The 13,804-nt window shown below is 47.9% G+C and overlaps 1 protein-coding gene across 4 annotated transcripts in view; it reads right to left on the bottom strand.

The window, feature by feature from the left end:
- Window positions 1-13,804, bottom strand: part of FAM107B (family with sequence similarity 107 member B) — a 183,071-nt gene that overhangs the window by 150,142 nt on the left and 19,125 nt on the right. The gene's annotated exons all lie outside the window — the stretch shown is intronic.

Here is a 13,804-nt window from a genome sequence, read left to right as displayed (position 1 = left end):
ATTTATTGCCACTCATTTGCTTGCTATTTATCCTTTAGGTTGCATGGCCTTTCCTTCCTCTTCTTGCATTTGTCCACCATCTGGAGTACAGCCTCAATAACTGTGTCCTTCTTCTACTGCTTTTATTTCAGTTGCTACTTTTTTCCTTTTTGGTTAAGCACTCCATAACAGTGCACATATTTTCCACCTGTCTCCTTTGTGTTCTTCTCTTGCATACCACCAGCACCCTTCCCTGTCACACCCTCGTGTGCTTCCCCCCTCAAGTTGCTATGTGTTAGAAATGGGGTTTTTGGTTGGCAGATAGGTTGCCCTCTGTCCAAGCAAGAACCCTCACTCTAGTCAGGGTAAGTCACACACAATCCAAAATCAGCCTGTGCTCACCCTCCGGTAGCTTGGCACGAGCAGTCAGGCTTAACTTAGAAGGCAATGTGTAAAGCATTTGTGCAATAAATCATACAACACCATAGTATAACACCACAAAAATACACCACACAGTGTTTAGAAAAATATAGAATATTTATCTGGATAATCGTAGGTCAAAACGATCAAAGTTGCAATACGAATTTGTAAAGATATCACTGAAAAGTGATATTAAGAGTCTTTAAGTCTTTAAAAAGCAATAAAGGGTCTTTCAGCACAGAGTACCTGGTTTCTGGTGGGAAATCTCCTCAGAGGGCCACAGGAGAAGAGATGCGTGGAAAAAGGGGTGTGTGCGTCGTTTTCCACTCAGCACACGCAGACTTGCGTCGTTCTTTTCCACGCGGGGAAGTCGGGCGTCGTTTTCCGGCGCGCAGACAGTCTCTTTTTGTGGATCGCGAGGATTACCAGATGTCCCGGGTCTGTGCGTGGATTCTCCTGCTTATTTTCCGGCTGCGCGTCGTCCTGCGGGGCTGCGCGTCGAAGTTTCGATCTCACGGTAGGCGTCGCGTCGATTTCTCCTTGGAAGTCGGGCGGCGTTGTCCTTGCGAGGCCGTGCGTCGAAATTTTGGTCTCACGGCAGGCGTCGCGTCGATTTCTCCTTGGAAGTCGGGCGGCGTTGTCCTTGCGAGGCCGTGCGTCAAAGTTTCGCACTCACGGTGGGCGTTGCGTCGATTTCTCCTTGGAAGTCGGGCGGCTTTGTCCTTGCGAGGTTGTGCGTCGAAGTTTCGATCGTCCCGAGGGCGTCGCGTTGATCAGCGTCGGTGTGCGGCGTTTTTCTCGCCGCGAAACAAGCTGTGCGTCGAAATTTTCGGCGCACGGAGCGTCCACGTGAAAGGAAGAAGTCTTTTTGGTCCTGAGACTTCAAGGAACAGGAGGCAAGCTCTATCCAAGCCCTTGGAGAGCACTTTCACAGCCAGACAAGAGTTCAGCAAGGCAGCAGGGCAACAGCAAGACAGCAGTCCTTTGGAGAAAGCAGACAGGTGAGTCCTTTGAGCAGCCAGGCAGTTCTTCTTGGCAGGATGTAGTTTCTGGTTCAGGTTTCTTCTCCAGCAAGTGTCTGATGAGGTAGGGCAGAGGCCCTGTTTTATACTAAGTTGTGCCTTTGAAGTGGGGGTGATTTCAAAGAGTCTCTAAGAAATGCACCAAGTTCCCTTTCAGCTCAATCCTGTCTGCCAGAGTCCCAGTAGGGGGTGTGGCAGTCCTTTGTGTGAGGGCAGGCCCTCCACCCTCCCAGCCCAGGAAGACCCATTCAAAATGCAGATGTATGCAAGTGAGGCTGAGTACCCTGTGTTTGGGGTGTGTCTGAGTGAATGCACAAGGAGCTGTCAACTAAACCTAGCCAGACGTGGATTGAAGGGCACAACAAGTTTTTAGTGCAAAGAAATGCTCACTTTCTAAAAGTGGCATTTCTAGAATAGTAATATTAAATCCGACTTCACCAGTCAGCAGGACTTTAGATTACCATTCTGGCCATACTAAATATGACCTTCCTGCTCCTTTCAGATCAGCAGCTGCCACTTCAACAGTGTATGAGGGCAGCCCCAATGTTAGCCTATGAAGGGAGCAGGCCTCACAGTAGTGTAAAAACGAATTTAGGAGTTTTACACTACCAGGACATATAACTACACAGGTACATGTCCTGCCTTTTACCTACACAGCACCCTGCTCTAGGGGTTACCTAGGGCACACATTAGGGATGACTTATATGTAGAAAAAGGGGAGTTCTAGGCTTGGCAAGTACTTTTAAATGCCAAGTCGAAGTGGCAGTGAAACTGCACACACAGGCCTTGCAATGGCAGGCCTGAGACAAGGTTAAGGGGCTACTGAGGTGGGTGGCACAACCAGTGCTGCAGGCCCACTAGTAGCATTTAATCTACATGCCCTAGGCACATGTAGTGCACTCTAATAGGGACTTACAGGTAAATTAAATAGTCAATCATGGATAAACCAATCAATAGTACAATTTACACAGAGAGCATATGCACTTTAGCACTGGTTAGCAGTGGTAAAGTGCTCAGAGGTCAAAAGCCAACAACAACAGGTCAGAAAAAATAGGAGGAAGGAGGCAAAAAGTTTGGGGATGTCCCTGTCAAAAAGCCAGGTCCAACATGACCCCCCACCAGCCTAAAGCCAGGGGAGAACAATCACTATCCTGATGTACTTCCCTGTTTGAGGCGACAGAACAAGGACCCAGGCCCACAACAGCAGGGGCATGCTCCAGTTCTTCGCCTTCCTGACTCCAATTGGATCCCTCTGTCCATACTCTCAGGGCCCACTAAGCCCATCCATGGGGAACCTTTCTCCTTTCCTGCGGATCCCATCTGTGCAGCACCTAACCTTACATTGCTCACAGATGTATCCCAGGAGCAGGATAGTACCACCAGGACCAACACAGTGGTGTTGCCCCTTCTATCCCCGGGGTGGGACACTTGTCCCCTCCCCAGGGATAACTCTGTCCACCCGGACAGCAAGCCACAGTGATTACTGACAGCTGCCAGGGATGAGAGCCAGGCCCCAGGCCTCTCAAAGCTCTCCAACCACTGTGGCTGTGGAGAGTGGGGGGCGGTAGCCCCAGGTGCTGGGCACCCTTTAACCACTCTCCCTTCCACCAGGTCAGGGATGACAGCCTGAACCTGGTCCTCCCCTCTGGGGCTTTGTACCCTCCCTCCTGGAGCGGTACCCCCAGAGTCCAACATGGCCAGGGGGCTTACAGAAGTCGCCCTGTACCATTCCTCCACCAGTGCAGGGCTGTTAACCTGCCACTGGCCCTCCAACCTGGGGTCTGTACCTTCAGGTTGGACTAGGGCCCGGGGTGAGGCTTCCCTCCCCCTGCCCTCCCTTCTGGGGTCCAGCACCCTCCAACTAGGAGTGGCCTCCTCAGAAGACAACATGGTAGGGGCACTGTTATCAGTAGCCCCTCCCTCCAGGTCCGGGGGGACACCCTGAACCTGGTCTTCCAGCCCAGGGTCTGTACCCTCAGACTGGATCACCGCCTGGCAAACCAGGACTTCCTGGGAGGCACACCTACCCCCCACCAGGTCAGAGTTTAACCTCTGCACCTGCCCATTCAACTCAGAGTCACCACCCTGAAGTTGAACAATTGCCTGGCACGCCAGGACTTCCTGGAGGGCACACTGACCCTCCACCAGGTCAGAGTTTAACCTCTGCACCTGACCATTCAACTCAGAGTCACCACCCTGAAGTTGAACAATTGCCTGGCACACCAGGACTTCCTGGAGGGCACACTGACCCTCCACCAGGTCAGAGTTTAACCTCTGCACCTGACCACTCAACTCAGAGTCACCACCCTGAAGTTGAACAATTGCCTGGCGCACCAGGACTTTCTGGGAGGCACACCTACCTCCCACCAGGTCAGAGTTTAACCTCTGAGCCTGGTTCCCCAACCCAGGGTCACCACCCTGAGGTTGGGCAATTGCCTGGCACGCCAGGACTTTCTGGGGGGCACACCTACTCCCCACCAGGTCAGAGTTTAACCTCTGAACCTGGTCATCCAACCCAGAGTCAACACCCTGAGGTTGGACAATTGCCTGGCACAGCAGGGCTTCTTGGGAGGCACACCTGCCTCCCACCAGGTCAGAGTTTAACCTCTGAACCTGGGTATCCAACCCAGAGTCAGCACTCTGAGGTTGAACAATTGCCTGGCACGCCAGGCCTTTCTGGAGGGCACACTGACCCTCCACCAGGTCAGAGTTTAACCTCTGAACTGGGCCATTCAACTCAGAGTTACCACCCTGAAGTTGAACAATTGCCTGGCGCACCAGGACTTTCTGGGAGGCACACCTACCTCCCACCAGATCAGAGTTTAACCTCTGAGCCTGGTACCCCAACCCAGGGTCACCACCCTGAGGTTGGGCAATTGCCTGGCACGCCAGGACTTTCTGGGGGGCACACCTACCCCCCACCAGGTCAGAGTTTAACCTCTGAACCTGGTCATCCAACCCAGAGTCAACACCCTGAGGTTGGACCACTGCCTGGTACACCAGGGCTTTCTGGGGGGCACACCTACCCCCCACCAGGTCAGAGGTTAACCTCTGAACCTGGATATCCAACCCAGAGTCACCACCCTGAGGTTGAACCATTGCCTGGCAGGCCAGGACTTTCAGGGAGGCACACCTACCTCCCACTAGGTCAGAGTTTAACCTCTGAGCCTGGTTCTCCAACCCAGGGTCACCACCCTGAGGTTGAACCATTGCCTGGTATACCAGGACTTTCTGGGGGGCACACCTACCCCCCACCAGGTCAGAGTTTGACCTCTGAACCGGGTTAGCCAACCCAGAGTCACCACCCTGAGGTTGGGCAATTGCCTGGCACCCCAGGACTTTCTGGGAGGCACACCTACCTCCCACCAGGTCAGAGTTTGACCTCTTCACCTGGTAAGCCAACCCAGAGTCACCACCCTGAGGTTGAGCCATTGCCTGGCATTCCAGGACTTTCTGGGGGGCACATCTACCCCCCACCAGGTCAAAGTTTAACCTCTGAACCCGGTTATCCAACCCAGAGTCACCACCCTGAGGTTGAATCTTTGCCTGGCATGCCAGGACTTCCTGGGGGGCACTCTCACCCCCCACAAGGGACACGCCGTCCCCAAGGGCCACACAAGAGTCTGGTTGGCGCAGGTCTCCCGACCTCTGCCCATCCGGCAGAGTCTGGGTTTCCCCCAAACCAGAAACGGTCTCACCTGGGTCATTCCTGGGGGGCTCTGCTCTCAGAGCTGATCCCTGACTTTCAAGATCCTCCACTGGGGTCTGCCACCCCCTCTCAACCCTATGTCTGGACTTCTGCACCCCCTCACTAGGAGTGGTACTGCCAGACACCAGAACTGTTGGGATGCTGTCTACAGTCATCCCCCCAAGTTCTTCTGACACTGCGGGGCTTCCCTCAAAAGGTGGCCCTACGGTACAGGTTAGGCTCTGAGACCTACCTGGGACACTACAATCCTCTCCCACCTCACTTGGTCGGAACCCACCTAGACCACTCCCTTCAGGAGCACCCCCAAATGCCTCTTCAGACTCTCTGGTACTCACCCAAAAGTCTGCCTCCACTGTAAGTTCCCTGGGGTCAGAGAACTCACACTCCACCTGGTGTTGGCGTAGCTCTGGAAAATAAGGACCAGACATATGCTCTCCAGCAATTACATCACTCTGCCCTTCACATGTATTAACCACAGTACCCTTCACCCAACCACCTAGTAACTCAGCCTTGGAAAAGCACTCTACATCACCCTCTTGAGACTGGTGAGACAGTTTCTGTCTGTCCCTGACACTCAACCCAAACTCTTCTGGGATGTCTCTACACTCTATATCCAGGACGTCCACCAGGGGGGAACCCTTTTCTCTGTCACTCTCTGCTAGAGTCAGTAAAGTGTCCCTCCCCCCAGTAGGAATATGACTCCCTGTGCCAGTTCCCCAATCCTTCTCAGGGACCCTGTGCATAACGGGAACTACCTCATACCCTTGAACTGCCTGGGGTGTGTCAACTCCCTTCTTCAAGTTGGGCACCACATCTCTGGGCTTGTGCCCTTCTTCAGCAGTACTAGATGCAAGATTTTTGCTGCCACCATCTGAACTGGACTCAGCCCTTCCGGCCTCCAGTTTCAGCTCTTTACAGCTCAGCTCTTGAGCTGCAATCTTTTCTTCTTCCAGGGCTAAAAGTCTTTTTGCCTCAACCTCTGCAAGATACTCCTCTAATTGTTGCTCCTGTCGCCTTTGACTTCGGAGCCATTCATCTATTTCTGGGTCACTGTCCAACTCTGAGTAGCCTTCCTCCTCATCTGAGTAGTCTTCCTCCTCATCTGAGGGGTACTTAGTCATTTGGTTTCTTGCTGCCTCTCTCTCTGCCCATCTTTCCTCCCCCCAGACTATGTAGTGATGGAGCATCTCCGCTTTAGTAGATCTCCTTGCTACAGGAAGGCCCCATTGTCTGCAAAGCTTCCTTAGGTCAGCCTTAGTGAGGTGGTCAGTACGAACAAAGAATGAGTAGGTAAGCAATCCCATTTTGATAAGATCTTATCAGCAAAAACCAAAATCCAAAGTCCAAAATATCAATAGTATATCCAGGAGGACATCAGAGAACCAAGAGCCAAAAAAAGATGAAAAATCAAGTTGACCTTCCACTGTGGGTAGGTAGTGAAATACTTAGCTACTGTATGTCACTGCACAAACACAAGTCCTATCCTCACCGCTGATCACCAATGTTAGAAATGGGGTTTTTGGTTGGCAGATAGGTTGCCCTCTGTCCAAGCAAGAACCCTCACTCTAGTCAGGGTAAGTCACACACAATCCAAAATCAGCCTGTGCTCACCCTCCGGTAGCTTGGCACGAGCAGTCAGGCTTAACTTAGAAGGCAATGTGTAAAGCATTTGTGCAATAAATCATACAACACCATAGTATAACACCACAAAAATACACCACACAGTGTTTAGAAAAATATAGAATATTTATCTGGATAATCGTAGGTCAAAACGATCAAAGTTGCAATACGAATTTGTAAAGATATCACTGAAAAGTGATATTAAGAGTCTTTAAGTCTTTAAAAAGCAATAAAGGGTCTTTCAGCACAGAGTACCTGGTTTCTGGTGGGAAATCTCCTCAGAGGGCCACAGGAGAAGAGATGCGTGGAAAAAGGGGTGTGTGCGTCGTTTTCCACTCAGCACACGCAGACTTGCGTCGTTCTTTTCCACGCGGGGAAGTCGGGCGTCGTTTTCCGGCGCGCAGACAGTCTCTTTTTGTGGATCGCGAGGATTACCAGATGTCCCGGGTCTGTGCGTGGATTCTCCTGCTTATTTTCCGGCTGCGCGTCGTCCTGCGGGGCTGCGCGTCGAAGTTTCGATCTCACGGTAGGCGTCGCGTCGATTTCTCCTTGGAAGTCGGGCGGCGTTGTCCTTGCGAGGCCGTGCGTCGAAATTTTGGTCTCACGGCAGGCGTCGCGTCGATTTCTCCTTGGAAGTCGGGCGGCGTTGTCCTTGCGAGGCCGTGCGTCAAAGTTTCGCACTCACGGTGGGCGTCGCGTCGATTTCTCCTTGGAAGTCGGGCGGCTTTGTCCTTGCGAGGTTGTGCGTCGAAGTTTCGATCGTCCCGAGGGCGTCGCGTTGATCAGCGTCGGTGTGCGGCGTTTTTCTCGCCGCGAAACAAGCTGTGCGTCGAAATTTTCGGCGCACGGAGCGTCCACGTGAAAGGAAGAAGTCTTTTTGGTCCTGAGACTTCAAGGAACAGGAGGCAAGCTCTATCCAAGCCCTTGGAGAGCACTTTCACAGCCAGACAAGAGTTCAGCAAGGCAGCAGGGCAACAGCAAGACAGCAGTCCTTTGGAGAAAGCAGACAGGTGAGTCCTTTGAGCAGCCAGGCAGTTCTTCTTGGCAGGATGTAGTTTCTGGTTCAGGTTTCTTCTCCAGCAAGTGTCTGATGAGGTAGGGCAGAGGCCCTGTTTTATACTAAGTTGTGCCTTTGAAGTGGGGGTGATTTCAAAGAGTCTCTAAGAAATGCACCAAGTTCCCTTTCAGCTCAATCCTGTCTGCCAGAGTCCCAGTAGGGGGTGTGGCAGTCCTTTGTGTGAGGGCAGGCCCTCCACCCTCCCAGCCCAGGAAGACCCATTCAAAATGCAGATGTATGCAAGTGAGGCTGAGTACCCTGTGTTTGGGGTGTGTCTGAGTGAATGCACAAGGAGCTGTCAACTAAACCTAGCCAGACGTGGATTGAAGGGCACAACAAGTTTTTAGTGCAAAGAAATGCTCACTTTCTAAAAGTGGCATTTCTAGAATAGTAATATTAAATCCGACTTCACCAGTCAGCAGGACTTTAGATTACCATTCTGGCCATACTAAATATGACCTTCCTGCTCCTTTCAGATCAGCAGCTGCCACTTCAACAGTGTATGAGGGCAGCCCCAATGTTAGCCTATGAAGGGAGCAGGCCTCACAGTAGTGTAAAAACGAATTTAGGAGTTTTACACTACCAGGACATATAACTACACAGGTACATGTCCTGCCTTTTACCTACACAGCACCCTGCTCTAGGGGTTACCTAGGGCACACATTAGGGATGACTTATATGTAGAAAAAGGGGAGTTCTAGGCTTGGCAAGTACTTTTAAATGCCAAGTCGAAGTGGCAGTGAAACTGCACACACAGGCCTTGCAATGGCAGGCCTGAGACAAGGTTAAGGGGCTACTGAGGTGGGTGGCACAACCAGTGCTGCAGGCCCACTAGTAGCATTTAATCTACATGCCCTAGGCACATGTAGTGCACTCTAATAGGGACTTACAGGTAAATTAAATAGTCAATCATGGATAAACCAATCAATAGTACAATTTACACAGAGAGCATATGCACTTTAGCACTGGTTAGCAGTGGTAAAGTGCTCAGAGGTCAAAAGCCAACAACAACAGGTCAGAAAAAATAGGAGGAAGGAGGCAAAAAGTTTGGGGATGTCCCTGTCAAAAAGCCAGGTCCAACACTATGTCATGTGTGCTTCTCCTCCAAATGATGCTGCCCCCTATAGCCTACCCATTTCAGTGTTGCTGCATCCATCAGCAGTCTCTTTTTTTTTTTTTTAGCTGGGTATTTATTTTTTCACTGAGAACCAGGAAGCAAATTCCTGCCACGCCAACCACCTTTAAAGCGCCTTTACTTCTATTTGGTTTCTTTTCTAAATGTATTGCACCATCTCACATGGGTAATTAAAAAAAACTGGCACCTGTGTTATGGTATAGTGCATGCATAACAGTCCCAAGTCAAGACCTTAGTGGCTTTGCCAATTCTTGTTCTGTTTGATTCCTAATCCTTGCAGATAAATTCTAAGACTTGAACTTCTCATGAGCTAAAGGAATCTGTAATGTTCTCCCCACTTCTTCCATCAGTAGAGAATCACCAGAGAAATGAGTGTGAGGTATTTGAGAAACGAGGGTGCAGCCTGAGAAGGGAAGAGACAACCAAGTGAGGCAAATCACAAACATAGTTTGAAAAGTTGACCAACTCACCTTCCCTCTCCTCCAGCTATGCTTTCTGCTTTCAGTCCAAGCAGCACCATGCGGACAAGCTCTTTATTAGAGAGTCCTGTCAGCCTGGCCTGGAAGTCCTTTATGAGTTTTGTTATCAACTGGTGCTACATCACACAGGGAGATACCAGACTTACAATCTGGTGTAAATGACAGAGCCATGCATAACAATATCATTGTCATCAATACTTGCTATTATCATTACCACCAACCAAACTGAAAATGCAAGCTATCCTAAGAGGAGTATGTGAAGAGCATGTAAATAGACTTCCTCACCCAGGCAGTGGGCTACTCTCCACACAAGCACCCCGACCTCGCCCACCGAGGTCGGCCAGTCCAAGCACAGCAGACCAGTCCTTGACCACGGGGTCAGCTTCCACTGTTGCCAAAACTCAAGTCACAACATCCCTTTCCTTTCATGCACACCACTAAGAAACAAAGCACTTCAGAGGAAATGATTTTCATTTTGACTGCTGCTCCCTTATTCACGCCTTCAACAGGCAGCTCTCCCACAATAAACAGAAGATATAAATAGCAGTTGACACTGCAGGTCCTGAGACATACAAGGGGAAATGTGTGCCCCTCTAGCAACATGTGCTCTCCTAAATGGCAAAATCAACTCCCGGGCCTCCGACAAGGCCTTCTCATGCAGGGCTCGGCTCTCTGGGCTACGAAGGTGGCCGGACGCACAGCCTGCCGTACCTGCTAACTGGCAGCTCACGACACGTACCAGCATGCCACGCGGGCGATAAAATACGAAAAAAGTAACCCCGCACAACTATATCTTACACACTCTGATCCGCAAAACCGTTTACTTAAAAAATGTAATTAAAAAAAAGTCTACAAGGAGCAATAAAAACCATTATTTTGAGAGTCCTGACTTTGAGACAGATAATGCATGATCGATCACGCTGAACTGGGCTGCTTTCGCTCTGCTCTTTTAGCCACGCCTGTGACGTGAATGACCACACAGGGACGCTCCCATCTACTAACCTAAAGGAAGGACAGCTCTGGCAAACCAGCGCAGCCGGCGCGCGCGGATCAATTCACCCACTACATTTCCTTAGTTAGGGCTTACTAACAACTGTATTAAATGTCATGCAAACTAGCAAAAAAACCCTTAGGAAAAACATATCTCTAACGAGCTATTAAACGATTTGCATAAAAAATATGGAAATTAACATCAAATAATAATTCGCATACCTTAGGTAGTATTGGAAAACCACAGATGCAAGCTATTTTACGTCTAACAGTTCAGTTCTGCACAGGCAATAGAAATTAAATTAGCCACATAAGAAACATGAAATGTATTGTGATTTGTATGTAACTCGGCTTTGTCCTTGCTCACTATGAAGCTGCACTGTAAAGTCCTCAGGTACTGAGACTAAGGGTTGGCACAGTCCGGGAAATGAAAAGATAGGGACGGAAAATGCTCCAATAATCACCCGAATGGTCTTGGTGCCTTGAAAAGTCTCATCTTCACGGCAAATTGTCGTGATTCGGCTAATCCAGGTGCTGGCACTTCCTGGCTGCTTCCAGATGGGCTACTAACGCATCCTGTGCGTCACTAATGGCTCCGGTCCTGACTACCTTGGGGCCGAGGGATCCCACACTGAAGGGAATGTACTGAAAAGCGTGAAGAAAAATGATGTGCAGATGAAGCAAAGGCATATTCAGAAGAATTATGCACAAGCGGACAGCATGCGGGGAATGCTTGCTGCCTGCAGACAGGCAGAGTGAAGGATGCAAGGAGACACTGGTGTGTCACACAGCATGCTAAGCTCAGGTTTGCGGGTTGTGGGGCAGGGCCCTCAGCCTTTCCCATCCATAAGCCACAAACACGAATACCAATATTACAAACGGCGTATACAAAATCGTGTGATTTTAAACAATTTTTCTTGGAAGAACATCAAACTTGTAACACCTGTGGAAGATCGTCTCAAGAAAAACCTTTCCCACTGCTGAAGCAGATACGCTAATTAAAATTATTAATGAATGTTTATGCGTTTTGATTAACAAGAAAATGATAGAAAAAAAATAAACGTAGAAAAATTAATCTGCATGTTTGAAAATGTGACCACAAAGAGTGGTTACCAATGTCCACAAGTTGTACTAAAAATTACTAAAATGCAAAAATAATGAAAATGTATAATAAATATTTATTAATATGTCATAGTGAGATGCATAATGTTCATTTTACATTATATTGTAGAGCTAACTTAGCCGAAGTTGTGGCCTAGTTTTGCCAGGCCTCATGTAGGAGCTGAATAACCGTGCACTGTAGAGAAGCTGAGATGTTGAACTGCCCCTTTAGTCTGCTTAGATAGAATTTTCTGCAATGGACGGACGAACAGGAGATGATGGAATCAAATTGATAAATACACTGAGTAGAGTAGACAGGATGTACTTTCCCAGGACTCAAACAATAGAGACACTGACTGGAGAAGAAGATGCAACGTTTTCGATACCTGATGAGCCTGATGGTGAGGACATCGTACAGTAAACCAATCTACAAACTGGGAGCGACGAAATATTAGAATTCATAGATTTGTAGAATTGAATGTATTGGGTAGAGTCACATATGGTGATTAATTGACCAATTACGAATTAGAGGAATGGACTGGAAAACTCTAATAAAATGTCATGACAGGGGATAAAACGTCAGATGAGAGGGGAGAATTGCTGCAGGTGCTAGATGTCAGAAGATGCGATTCAAGACTTTGTCATCAGGCTCAAACTTCTGAGAGCCTGATGCGTTGCTGATCGATTGATGACCTGAAGACGAAGACTGACTTTGTTGCTGCTTCATTCCATGGATAGATAGCTATGACAATATGTCTGATTAACTTTTGTGCCTTTTCTTCGAGGTACCAACTGCGCTGTTAAATAGTTTTCTCCTAGTTAGATGTTTTGCCAAATTCATATTCTAAAATTGTTTTCGCATGAAGTCCCACATGCTAATGCTAATCTGGGTTAGGTAGGGTTCCTTTGGATGACGTTGAGAGTGACAAATGATTGACGAACTGATTGCTGAACTCTGTTATCAATGCTGATATATTCATCTTTGTTGGCTTATGCTGAAGCATAAGGGCACATGTTTCTTACGTTCTGATTAGACTATGTTATTGGTGGTCATTAATGAACTAATTCTGAGCTGATTAATAAAGTTTGAATTAACGGTATGGAATAGTATTGTATCTAATAGGGAAATAAAAATTGTTAAAACGTATATTGAGTTGTTGTTATTCAAGAAATGTTGACATTATTAACTAAAGATTAATCTTTTTTTAATGTGATTATTGATTCGTATATTGATTATTGATTAACATTGGTTACTACATGGCTAGGATACTCCATGCGAATTAAAAGGTTCACCGGCCTACACGCGTCCCCTTGTAAGTTGACTTACTAAGGACCAGGCGTGCTAACACCACCAAAACATGTTGGCGTAGAATAAGCGACACGTAATTTGCACTGAACAATTGTACATGATAAATCAGTTCATGATGGTACACTGATATCAACTGGTGGACATGCACGAATTTAAAAGCTAATGCAGTAGCTTGTTTTTTTATATATTTCTTCCCTATGTTTACAATGTTTGTTTTTTATGGTGTAAGAACATAACACAAAAATGATTGCTAAATTATAACAACAATAATTAGAATATGATTAGTTGTTTTTGCGGTTTTCCTAGAATATATCTTTTGTTGACATGAATTGAGCATATGATTGATGTTGCGACTGCACAAGGTTAGGAGAAAAAATTGTAGCGGGGGAAGGTATTTAATTCTGTAAAGAAAAATAAATGGCCTGGAATGGATAACACGCAAGCTCTAGTCTCACCTTCAACATCGCCGCATCAGGTTCCACACCACGTATGAAGCTCTGGCAAAGCAAATGTTGAGTTGAAAGAAACTTCCCACTATTGTAACATTGAAACCAGCCAGGAGGGAACATCAGTATTTACCCCAGCAAGCATGGCAGCGCTTCAGAGTTGACAACATGGAGGTGTAAGAGGCCAACCACAACCTCCAATTCACCTTCATAAGCTTTGGAAATTAAAGAAAGGACTTCAAAATCCTGGCACCAAAGTCAAAAAAATTAATTAAGACTAAAGGCTAAATATATTTCTGCCAATGATGTGACTGTTCAAATCAAATCTGAAGTAAACACTAGAGAATAATATTCAGTAGTAATTAAAATGGAGTCCAGCAATCCACATTCCGAACTTTAAAAAAAATAAATGAATATAAACAAAATAAGAGAGGGCAGGTATCTTGTGGCCTGTTCCAAATGTGAGCGGCTGGGACACGGGCCATTTAGGTGCACAAACACGTTGCTGCCTTTGGAGTAAGTGTGGCTACAAAGGGC

This window comes from Pleurodeles waltl, chromosome 4_1 (genome assembly GCF_031143425.1).
Source record: "Pleurodeles waltl isolate 20211129_DDA chromosome 4_1, aPleWal1.hap1.20221129, whole genome shotgun sequence".
NCBI classification, from domain to species: Eukaryota; Metazoa; Chordata; class Amphibia; order Caudata; family Salamandridae; genus Pleurodeles; species Pleurodeles waltl.
This window is presented reverse-complemented; position numbering and strand designations above follow the sequence as displayed.